Source organism: Urocitellus parryii, chromosome 1, assembly GCF_045843805.1.
Source record: "Urocitellus parryii isolate mUroPar1 chromosome 1, mUroPar1.hap1, whole genome shotgun sequence".
Lineage (NCBI taxonomy): Eukaryota > Metazoa > Chordata > Mammalia > Rodentia > Sciuridae > Urocitellus > Urocitellus parryii.
The window spans coordinates 159,347,808-159,358,942 of NC_135531.1; positions in this window are offsets into that span (position 1 = coordinate 159,347,808).

Below are 11,135 nucleotides of genomic sequence, written 5' to 3' on the forward strand. Positions count from 1 at the left end.
CGGGCGGGTGCTCACGACAGGGCTATCGACACCGCCAGTGTCCTCTGGGAAGGCTTTGATGCTGTTTGGTGACTGCATCTGCAGTTTGATCTTGCCAACGGGCAAAGCAAGGCACGAAGCCAGGATTTCCAAATCGCTTTCTGGACCCCATAATCCCCGGGGCTTCGTGAAACACCCTGCAGTCGCCCAGATAGCCCTGATTTAAAAAGTTAGACACCCAGAGCTATGCAGATGGCAACAGCAGCAGCAACTGTTCTTCCCTGTGTCAGACGGAGGATTCAAAGGCATGCTAATGGCCACTGTCAGAGGGCGGGAGGTAAGCAGGCCTCCCACACTGGGCGGGGAGAGTGCAGGATAACATCTTCCCTAGAGCAATTTGGAATTGTTCATGGGAATTTGTATCTGCTGTGACACAGCCAATTCCCCTTGGGGCGTTTATGCAGGGGACAGAATTAGAGGTGCAGTTGCAGATTGTCAGGGGCTTCTGTGAAGGGTTGGACCAGGCCAGGGTGGGTATGTTGACACTGTGGAAATCGGGGGAAGGCAGCAAATCAGGCCCCGCCCCCTGCTCCCCAGCACCACAATCCTGAACAGTTGCCAGTTCAACACGGGATGGCGACCGCATGGCCACCGCAGTGACCAGCAGTTGGAAGTTAGCTCAATGAGCAAAAGGGCGTCCATCCAACAGGATATCGTGTGGCCACTGAGATGAGCCCCCCGAGAGGAGTGTGTGGGTGGGCAGGGGAAGGTGTAGAGGGCGGGAGACATGTGCACAGGGCAGTCCGTTCTGAGCCCACACATGTAGGTGCCCTCGCACGCATGGGCACACTCACTGGGTAAGCGCGACCCTCTGGAGGTCTCTCGGAGAAGCCTGCGAGAGTGGCCGGGTCACCTCCAGGAGGGCTGGGACGGGCCGATGCCCAGCCTGCTCTAGGACTGGTTCTGAGCGGCACATTTTCCAGAAACCTTTAAAAATTGCCTTCATTAGAATGTCCCTTGCGGCTCCAGCACAAGACTGGGCGCGGGACTCGGAGGCCAGGGCTCTCAAGCCAGGGAGGAGCTTACGGGCCCCTTCACTCCCCGTCCTTGGGTTTGGAGTCGCCATGCTTCTGATTTCCCACGCATGAGCACCGCGTGGGCGGGAAGGAGAGCGCACACCTCCTGCAGGGAGGTGGGACAGCGGCTACAGGGGACAGGAAAGGGACCCCCACGAGATGCCACTTCACACCCGCCACCTGACTCTCATCAGGAAGAGGAAGGGGACTGAGGAGACCTCTGCACCCCGTTGGCCATTCTGAAAAACAGCCTGGGGCTCCTCAGAAAACCAACAACCCATCTCCACAAGGCGGCCACCTCTAGGTGCCACCACAGGGCGGAAGCTCGGGTCCCGAGGAGATGCCCAAGCTCGCCGCGGCTCTGCTCACGACCGCCACGAAGTGGTGTCCAGTGCTCAGGAGGGGACAGACAGTGGTGTGCACGCCCTGGAGCCCCGCCCAGCGTTCAGGAGGGAAGCCGGTCACTTGTGACAATGTGGGTGAGCCTGGAGGCCACCATGTTCAGGGGGTAACCGGGACTGGGCCTCGCGCTGGCCTGGCTTCTCCCTTGGTGCCTTAGGAAGCCGTCTAGAGGCAGAGAGGGGACAGGGTCGCCAGGTCAGGGCGGGTGTGCGCTGTGGGCAGAGGACTTCGGGTCCCCGTCAGCAGGAGTGGGGGAGCGTGGCCACTGTGGCTGTGGCTTGGAAACGGCCCAGGGGAGATCGTAAGTGTCCCCACCACTAAAAGCTGATGTCTCTGGAGTGACGGGGCCTGACTCGGGGACACAGGGAATGGCCTTGGGGGAGGTACTTCCTGCCCAGGTATTCCAGGCCAGAGACTCCTGTGGCCACTCCACGGCCCAGGGTGACCTGAGGTTCCCAGGCTCACAGCCCACAGGGCGGGCGCAGCATGGACGCCCAGGGTCCTCCCTAGACGACAGAAGCAGGGACTCCCAGGGCAGCCGGAGTCTGACACGCTGAGGTCCGAGAGTCCCTGTCATGGACAGAAGAAGCCCCTCGGGAACCTGTGTCTCTGTGCGGCTGACAGACCCAGGATCGAGGCTCAGTCGCTCCCTCAATGATCTCAGGAGTTCCCTTCCCAGACACGTGGCAGGCGGAGTAGGAGGCTCCGGCCAAAGTGGGAGGCCCCCCCCGGGAGGGAGGGGGCTCAGTTCTCCAGGTGCAAGGGGGGTAGGTGACCTGGAAGGGCAGAAGGAACAGCCTGTGTGCGCAGAGGCTGGAGGCGGAGCCCGGCAGGCAGAGGACGGCCGCCAGGGGTCATCTCTAGGCCTCCGAGGCTGAGCATCTCCGTAAGACGAGGATGGTGCCAGGTCTCAGGGACCCTCCCAGGCCCGCTGCCTGGCCTCTAGTGTGCCCAGGTCAGAGCATGTTCACAACGGACAGCGATGTAGATTCCGTGCCAGGAGGTAGCAGCCCTCGGGTAGCAGAGGAGCCCAGGCCCCAGGGTTGCCTTCCCACGGAGGCCGGAGACCCTCTAGGTGGGCCCCTCCCCACTCACCTTTGCCCCCAGGCCTCTCGCGGTGACATGAGGCCCTGTGACAGCTGGCTTTGGGTAAGTTCAGCGGGCAGCTGTCAGGGGGCCCCTGGCTGGAGCACGTGGTCATCTGTCCGGGTGGAACCGCTCCTGGGTTCACTCCGCGGGAGGCTGTTGAGAGCCGTCTCTGCCACGTGGGCTCTGGAGGTGACGCTGGTGGGTGAGGGGTATGTGCCTCCCTGAGGCCTTCAAGGGAAAAGGGGGACAATGAACAAGGGACCCTGAGACCGCCGTGCCTGAGGGAGAGAGGGCAGAGAGGCAGAGGCTATTCCATCAGGGTGGTCAGGGTTGAGTCCTCTCAGGGGAAGACACTTGAGCCGAGACACCAAAAATGAGATGAAGTCCCTTGGGAGGTCCGGGGGCAGGGCACTCCAGACAGGGGGGACAGCAGGTGCAAAGGCCCTGAGGTTGGGTGAAGCCCAGCATGATGAAGGGCAGGAGGTTGCTGTGGCTGGACAACAGTGAGCACAGGCCAGTATGAAGGGGTCTGCAGGAGCCAGGCCACTGGCTCAGGTCAGAGTGGGCTTTTGTCCTGTGTGTAAGCAGATGGAGAGAATGGACCAGGGCATGCCAGGAGAGGACCCCAGCCACTGTGAGTGGAATGGATGCAGGAAACCAGCTCAGTGACTGGAAGTCCTCACTGGGATCCCGGTCCCTTCCCTGGGTGGAGGGTGTGGTCAGGAGAACCCCCCATCTCTCACGAGGACCACCAGGGTTGAGCACCGGCCGCCCCGCACTTGGGAAGCCTGCCAATCTCTGCCCCTGATCCTGGCCCCCCAGACAGTGACTCACCTAATGAGCCAGCCGGCAGCTGATGCGCTTGGGTTCGCACCACGCACACGGGTGTGAAGTCAAAATCCAGGGAGCGAGTATTTCCAGCACCGGGGACGCCAAATGCAAGAGCTTTATTTAAAGAATTACCGAGCTGGCGTGAGGGAGGCTTATCAGCCTCCAGCTCCCGGTGGGGGAGACTCGGGAGGCGCAGCCTGGTGGCTAAAAATAAGGGGAACCTCTGTCTGTTTCCATGAGATGGGCCGAAGCACCACGTCCCACCCTTCCAGCCCCCACCTTCCCACCCTGCCTTGGGCCAGCGTGGAGGTGGACCTGGCTGCCGAGAAGCTTGGCCAGAGCATCGGACACAGGCGTCCTCCCTGGGGCGTGGCAGCCACTCCTCCGCCCAGGCCCAGTGCACACTGCAGCCAGCTCCCTTTGCCAGCCAGGCCTGGGGCTTAGGAGCCCGACTCCCTGGTGGAGCTTGGCCCCCTGTGTGACCTTGGGCTGGAGTTCTGAGGACAAGGACAGAAGGCCCACCTTGGAGGCCTTGAGAGGCTGCAGATGCAGGTGCCCCGGGCTGGGACGTGCATCCTGAGCAGACCTGCTTGTGCTTGCTCAGGTGGCCCAGCACCCTCACGGCCTGCTGCCTTTGGCCAGTGGCCACGGTTGAGCCAGGAGGAGGACAGGAGCCTCCTGCTGACAGACAGAGGCCCCGTGGGCCATTTTGCAGATGGCTCAGAGGCTTGGGGATGAGGGTCAGAGTGCTCCTTCTGGCCTCCCTGCCTCCTGCCAGCCAGCCCTGTCCCCGCTGCCCGGCTGCTGGGCACCCTTCACACACTGGGTCCATTCTGCACTAATGTGCAGCCAATGATCTTGGTTCAAGTCCCCAACTGGGCCAGGGAGACCAGGCCAGGGGGTTTGTCCCTCAGCTGGACCATCCTCTGACGCAGTGGCCTGGATGGCCAGGGCTGGCTGGAAGGAGCGAGGGGTCCTGAACCCTGCCCTGATATACAGTTAGCACTGTTTGCATTGACAGTTTCTGAATCTAGACATAAAGGGTAGGGTGGTCTGGGGCCTGCTGCGTGAGGTCTCCCCTTGGGTCTCTGTCCCCTGGTAGGTGGCAGGCAGCCTTTGACCTCCGTCCACTGTTCCTGTGAGAAGACAGGGCTGAGGTGCTGGGGACACCAGCAGTGGTGGGGTGGGTGGTGGCCTGGGGTGTGGGGCTCTAAGGCAGCTGCAAGACCAGGGGCTGCTGTGGGTGTCTTCAGGAGCCACTCGAGCAGGGACCAGGGACACCCTTTCTTTGCCTTCTTCTGCTACACCCTCGGCCTTCCTTCCTGCTGGCTCTGTCCCCGGCCGCCTCCTGCCCAGCTCTGGGATGGGGCCCCCCAGCTCCCCTTGGAGCAGGCCCTTCTCGGCCACCCCCACCCCACGACCTCCCACACACAGCTTGGCTTGTGGGCCTTGGCTAGCGCTGTCCCTCCCTGGGGTCCTTCTTGCTGTCTTCACTGGTCAGGGTCTTTGGGGTCCCACAGCCCCGAGGAGAATCTTGAAAACTCCCCAAGACGACGAACCTTCTTTAGTCGGCATCTAAATGCTGCAGCACAGACAAGAAGGGCGGCCAGGGTGCAGGTCCCGCAGGCGCTGAACTTGTGCTTGAAGTGAACCCCGCGGAACCTGACGCTGTGGCTTTGGCTCCGCGTCTTCCTGAAAGTCCAGCACGGGGCTGGGCAAAGCCGGCCCTCCACAGCCATCCACAGGAGCCACCTGATGGCTGCACACAGGCCGCCGTGTGAGGCCGAAGCTCACGTGAAAACCAAAATGTGTGGCTTGGAGAGCAGCACGTCCTCCTGGGCAAAGCCGGGCACCGCCCCGAGGCGCCCTCCCGATGCCCCTCATGCTTCTCTTCCCGGATGTCACCACCCAGGCCTGTCTTTGAGCATCCTGTAAATGGCGCCCTGCAGCCTGGGTCCTCTCAGCCTGGCTCCTCCGTCCAGGTGGCTGTGAGCAGCCAAACTCGGTTCTTGCTCTTCGCGTCGCTTCCCACTGTGTGAAGATCCCCCAAATTTTTGGTCCACTTTACTGCTGGTGGACACTTGGGTTGTCTTCATTTGGGGTCACTGACTGCTCTGGGCACTCACCCACAGCTGACGGAGTTCGCGTAAGAAAGTGGTTCTGTAGGGCCTTGTCCTGGGGCCATCTCGGGGTCTAGGACACAGAAGTCCGTCCCAACGCATCGAGATGCTACCAAACCGTTTCCCACGGCCGTTCAGTAGAGGCCCTGTGGCTCTGTGTCCTGTCAACCCTTGGCATTGTCAAGATTTTACATTTTAGCCCATCTGCCCTGGTTATCTCAGTGGGACTAATTTTCATTTCTGTGATCATTGATGAGATTCAGCACCTTTTCACCTATTTATTGGTTGCTGAAATATTCTTTGTGTGGAGTGCCTGATTTTTGCCTATTTTTTATATTGAGCTGTTGATCTTTTTTGTATTGATTTGTAGTTGTGCCTATTCTAGAATAAAGGTTGTATGTGTGAAATGTTCCCCCCCACCCCTGCTTTTTTTAAAACACTTTTTATTGCTCACTCTTGGATCTTTTTTTTTTATTATTTATTTATATGCGGTGCTGAGAATTGAACCCAGTGCCTCACACGTGCCAGGCAAGTGCTCGCCCCGAGCCCCAGCCAGCCCTCCCCGACATGGTAACCTGCCGTTTTACTCTCTGATTGATGTCTTTTGACAAAAAGAATTTTAAACGTTATAGTTGATGTGATTGATTTCTTTTTATGGACAGCATTTTCTATGTGGTGTTCAAGGGCCTAGAGATGTCCCCCTGTGTTACTTTCTAGAAGTTTCCCATTTCCCCTTAACATTTGGATGGAGAATCCCTCTGAAATCAGTTTTGCCCATGGGGTGAGGGAGGGTCGGACTTCACCCCTGCCGGTGTGTATCACTGAGAAGGTGCCTTTCCCACTGCTTGGCAGTGACACCCTTGTCATAAGACTTGCTGTCCCCTTACGAGCCCACTGGTCTACTGGAGTCTACCCTTACGCCAATGCCACGCTAGTCCCCATGGCGTTGTAACAGGTGTCGACACGAGGACAGCAAGTTCTCCACTTCATTCTTCTTTTTCCAACACTGGTCCTTCTGCCTCCTTGTGTTACCACACCCAGTTTTTGAAAAACTTAACTCTGTTTTCCAAGGTACACACACACACACACACACACACACACACACACACACACACCCCTGTGAGGGTTTTTATTAGGGTTCTGTCCTTCTTGGGTTCCTTTTCTAGAATGCTTTATAGTTTTCTGAGTATTTTTCGAGTGAGCCAACTTTTTAAAAACTATTGACTGAGATTTGGGGTGACATTTGGATGCAGCAAGCTCATACAGGTGGCCTCCCAGAGCGCTGTCCAGGTGTCTTCCTTGGTGGTCCTGCTCCCCTGGTCTCTAAGGAGCTCAAGCTACCCCTCTGTCGGGCCCCTCCCTGGGTGCCCACTCCCCTGCCCACTCCGGCTGGCCCAGGGTGCAGGCCTGGGACGTGGTAACGCAGTGGGCACTGCAGTTCAGGCTCACCCCTCGGCGCCCAGCTCAGGGACCACCCAACCCTGCAGGCGCACCTGGCCATGACCAGGTAGGCACGCACCTGGCCGTGGGAGATTGTGTCTTCAGGAGCAGTGTGTGGAGATGTCCCCACCAGAAAAGCCACACCTACGCTCATCACATGACCTTTACCAACTGCCAACAGGTGGGGAGAGATGAGGAAGGTCACTGTGACCCTGTCACCTCATCAACCCCGCCACGTCTTCTGAGCGTCTGGTACGGGCTTATTCTGGTTTTCAAGCTTGACATCACTGAGTGTCGCGCTCTGCCTTCAGCCTTTCTCACCAGATGCTACTAGGCAGGACTTCCTCCTGTGACCCTGCATTCCTGGGATCTCGAGGCCTGAGGGTGACCATGCGACTGTCCAGCACGAGCACCAGGTGCCAGCATGGACAGGCAGCTAGTTACCTTAGGGACTCTCAGCCTCTCCACTGGTCCCCACAGATACCGATCCCGAGCACAGAATGGCTTCATGGCCTGGCCAGGACGCTCAGCCAGCTTCCCAGCAGGGCCCAGCGGGCATTCTGGGGGCGCTGCTCTTGCCCAGGTGGACGGGACAATGCTGGCTCCTGGGAGGCTCAGCCTCCTCTGTGGGCTCCTTCCTCTGAGCCAGAGGGGTTCTTTCTTCTGCAGCTGAGGAGCTCTGAATGAGTCTGGCCCCTCGTGACCAGCCCATGAAAAAGAACACCTTTGCCCGGGGAAGACCCAGCGGGTTTGGAAACCAAGGTTTACAGGCAGGTTCTGTGGAAAGCAGCGCCCTCCCAGGCTGTCCTCAGCTGGAGGTCAGGGCCAGAGTCCTGGAGGAGACTGGGGGGAGGGACCATTTCACCCAGGTCTCTGCAGCGCCCCCAGCTCAGTGAGCACGCATTTTATGGGGTGCACCTGCTGGACGCTCCTGCAGCTGCAGGGCCTGTGGGACCCGCCCTGAGGCACCATGCCAGGGAGCCCGACAGACCCTCCTTTGCCCATCGCCCGGGAGGCTCCCCACACAATCCAAAGCAGCAGCCCCTCCCGGGTGCCCTAGTGACCCCCTCTGGCACAGGTGCCAATGGAGGGGCATAGTCTATGCAGGGCTGGATTGGGGACAGGGAGCACCACGTGGAAGTCAAGCCCAGGATTGGTGGGACTGCAGGCCACTGCCCAGGCCTGAGGATGCCCGTGCCCCACTCTGGCCCCCAGGGAACCCTTCACTGCTGCGGGACTGGTTCTTCGACCCCACCCAATGGCCCATTCCTGCCCAACCTCAGTGCGCTGACCCGTGGAAAGCCTGTCTTGTCCCACCAGAAGCACTGCTCACAAAACCAGGCCCGGAGTTCAAATCCTGCCTGAGGTGAGGGACCCCACCACCCTGAGATGGGTCCTGATGGAAGATGGGGAAGGGGAAAGCTGTGTCCTTTGATGTGACATGACTGAAATACCCGGGGAGACAGATTCAGGTGACATACCCAATGCTTGGTGAGCAGGCGCACAGGGGCTTCCTCCAAAGACCCCTTTCTACCTGGGGTGGCGTGGCCTGGGTGGCAGGCCCATGGCATGTGTAGACAGCATTAAGCCACTGGGCCACTTGCTCAGGAGCTGGGTGGCTGGGGGCCACAGTAAGGGAGGGTCCATGTCCTAGGAGAGCAGTTTGGCGTGCAAAGACATGGGGGCAGGATCCTCTGCAGCCCTTCAGGGCCAGGAGGCGCACAGGACTCTGAACTTAAACCACAATCCACTCCATGGTTCCTGCACCCTGGGCACCGGGGATCATTGGACTGGGAGGAGGGTTTCCAGGAGGTGCATGCAGGAAGGTCCCACGGCAGCCACTTGGAAACCCACAGCTTCTGTTGCTTGCCTCCTGTGACGGGGACACCCCTGTCTCCCACGCCACCTGCCCCACCTTTGTGAGCAGCTGTCTTCCTTCTCAGGTGCGTAACTCAGAGCCAGAGTGAGTTCTAGAATGGTGAGTTCTAGGAGGATACCAGGCCCTCCTCTGTCCTAAAGACTATGGTGTGCTCATGCGTCACTGTACTGGGGCATCGCTCTTGATCACCCCAGAGCGCAGGCCGGGCACTGGCAGCGTGCAGGCAGGGTGCAGGGCGCAGGCAGGGCGCAGGGCGCGGGCAGGCTGCCATCCGCTCATACTCACTTCCTCGCCGTCACCCTCGTCCTCGTCCTTCCTGCTTCTCTCTCTGTTCCTTCCTTCTCTCTCCTCCCTTCTCTCTTGTCTCCTCCCAGCTCAGAGCAACGCACCTCTCCACCATCTGTTCAAATGAATGCTGGGGGTTCAGCCTGGGTGGGCCCAGGACCTCACAGGTGGGTGAGCCGTTCCCAGCACTGCCTGCCTGGCAAGGGGAGCAGAGCAGGGAAACAGCTGTGGCACCTGGGGTTAGAGAGGGACAAAGTGACGTGAGCAACCACCAGGCCTGTGCCCAAGAGGAGGCAAGCCAAAGGCGGAGGACAGTCCCAGTGGCCCCGAGAAAGTGGACAACAAACTGAATAATTTCCACTGGAAGCCGGGGAGGCCTGGCCAGAGCAGACTTGTCATGCAGAATTCACGACCTGAGCCAGACAGCCACACTCAATGGCTTTGATATAAAATGCTACCTTGGAAACATGGCTTTTGTCCAGCTTCGAGAAACAGTTTGGTTCAAGTTCTTCTCTATGTGGCTTTGACACCTGTGTCACCATCATGGAGAGACAGCTCTCTCCAGGGCTCAACTTACTCAGAGGGATCAAGAGTCTAAACACCGTCCTTTCCAATCCAAGTGCCAGGCACCCACTGGCCACCGGGTCTGCACCCGTGAGGACGGTCAGGGGCCTGGGTTGTGAGTGAGAACAGAGGCCTGCGCAGCATGGCCACTTATTGGGGTGCTCTAAAAGTGACCTTTAAAGGGCCCATGACAGCAGCCACCCACACCTCCCACCGCCAAGCTCAGGGAAATTCTTCTGAATTGCTGTCTGACTGCGGCCACCTCTGCAGCCCACACTCGCAAGGACTGCAGGTACAGGCCGCTAGTGTCCCTTCTCCAGCCAGAAATTTGGGGTTAAAAATTAAGTAACGGAGAGAGAGCACTTGTCATGCAAGAAATTAGTAACTCAAACACCGAGGCGCCCTTCAGTTCAGACCTGCGATGCGTCTGGGCGTGGCTTCCGGACGTGGAGGCTCTCAGCCCACCTGGAAAAGGGAGCGCTCTGCGACCTGTTCTGTGCTACAGGCAGAGGGCACCAGAGAAGCCAAAGCAGGGGACTCTCTCCTGCCCCGCCCCTTTATCCACACAGCCCCTGGCTGGCCGCACCTCCTACCTGCCCGACAGTCTCTCGGTCTCGCACTCCGTGTAGTGGAGGTAATAACACTTCCCAAGGTCTTCAGGGACGAGCGCGTGCAAACTAGAGTGAGGGGGGAAATTGTTCCATAATGGGGTCACCCTGGACAGGGGCCTCCGAGGCCGCAGGGTTTCCCTCTGGGAAGCGGAGCCCAGCAGCAGGGCTCCCAGGCCTCCTTCCCTCCCGTGCGCAGCACCGAGGGCCTCGCAAGGCCTGCGGGGTGAGTGGATGAGAAAGAGGAATCCTGTCGCCCCCTCTGCAGGAGCATCCCCGCCTCGTGTTCACTAGATGAAGCTTACATGTCCCCAGGCCCCCCCCCAGCACCCCAAACAACGCAGCCCCACGCTGCCTCTTGGTTTATATTCCTCCGCGCTTTGGCCACTGTATTAAGCCATCTTAATTGCTTGTCATTCCTGTCTTCACCACGGGGAGCCCTGTCCACTGTCTGTATCCATGGGCCCGCTTAGCGCCTGGCACATAGGACGTGCTCAGTAAATATTTTAATGAACGAGTGGCTTAGTCAGTTAATGAACAGGGGTTCCCTCCTCCCGATCGTTGGTCACCGCCTAGGGAGTAGGAAAGTCCCCAACCCCACTTGGCCAGCCTTCAAGCCCTTTGCACTAGCTCAGGCGACCTTCCCTGCGTGCACGTCCCCGCCGTCCCCACCCACCCAATTCCAGCACCGTGCTCCCGGGAGCCGAGCCTGGGCAGAGAAGGCCTTGGCACACAGTAGGCTCTTTCAGGCGCTGGAAAACACGGAGAAGGGCCCGCAGGCCCTAGAGCCTGGCGCCCGAGGCTCCCAGCTGCCCCGCGCGCCTTCCCGGCCTGGGCGGGCGCAGCGAGGGCGGGCGGCTCC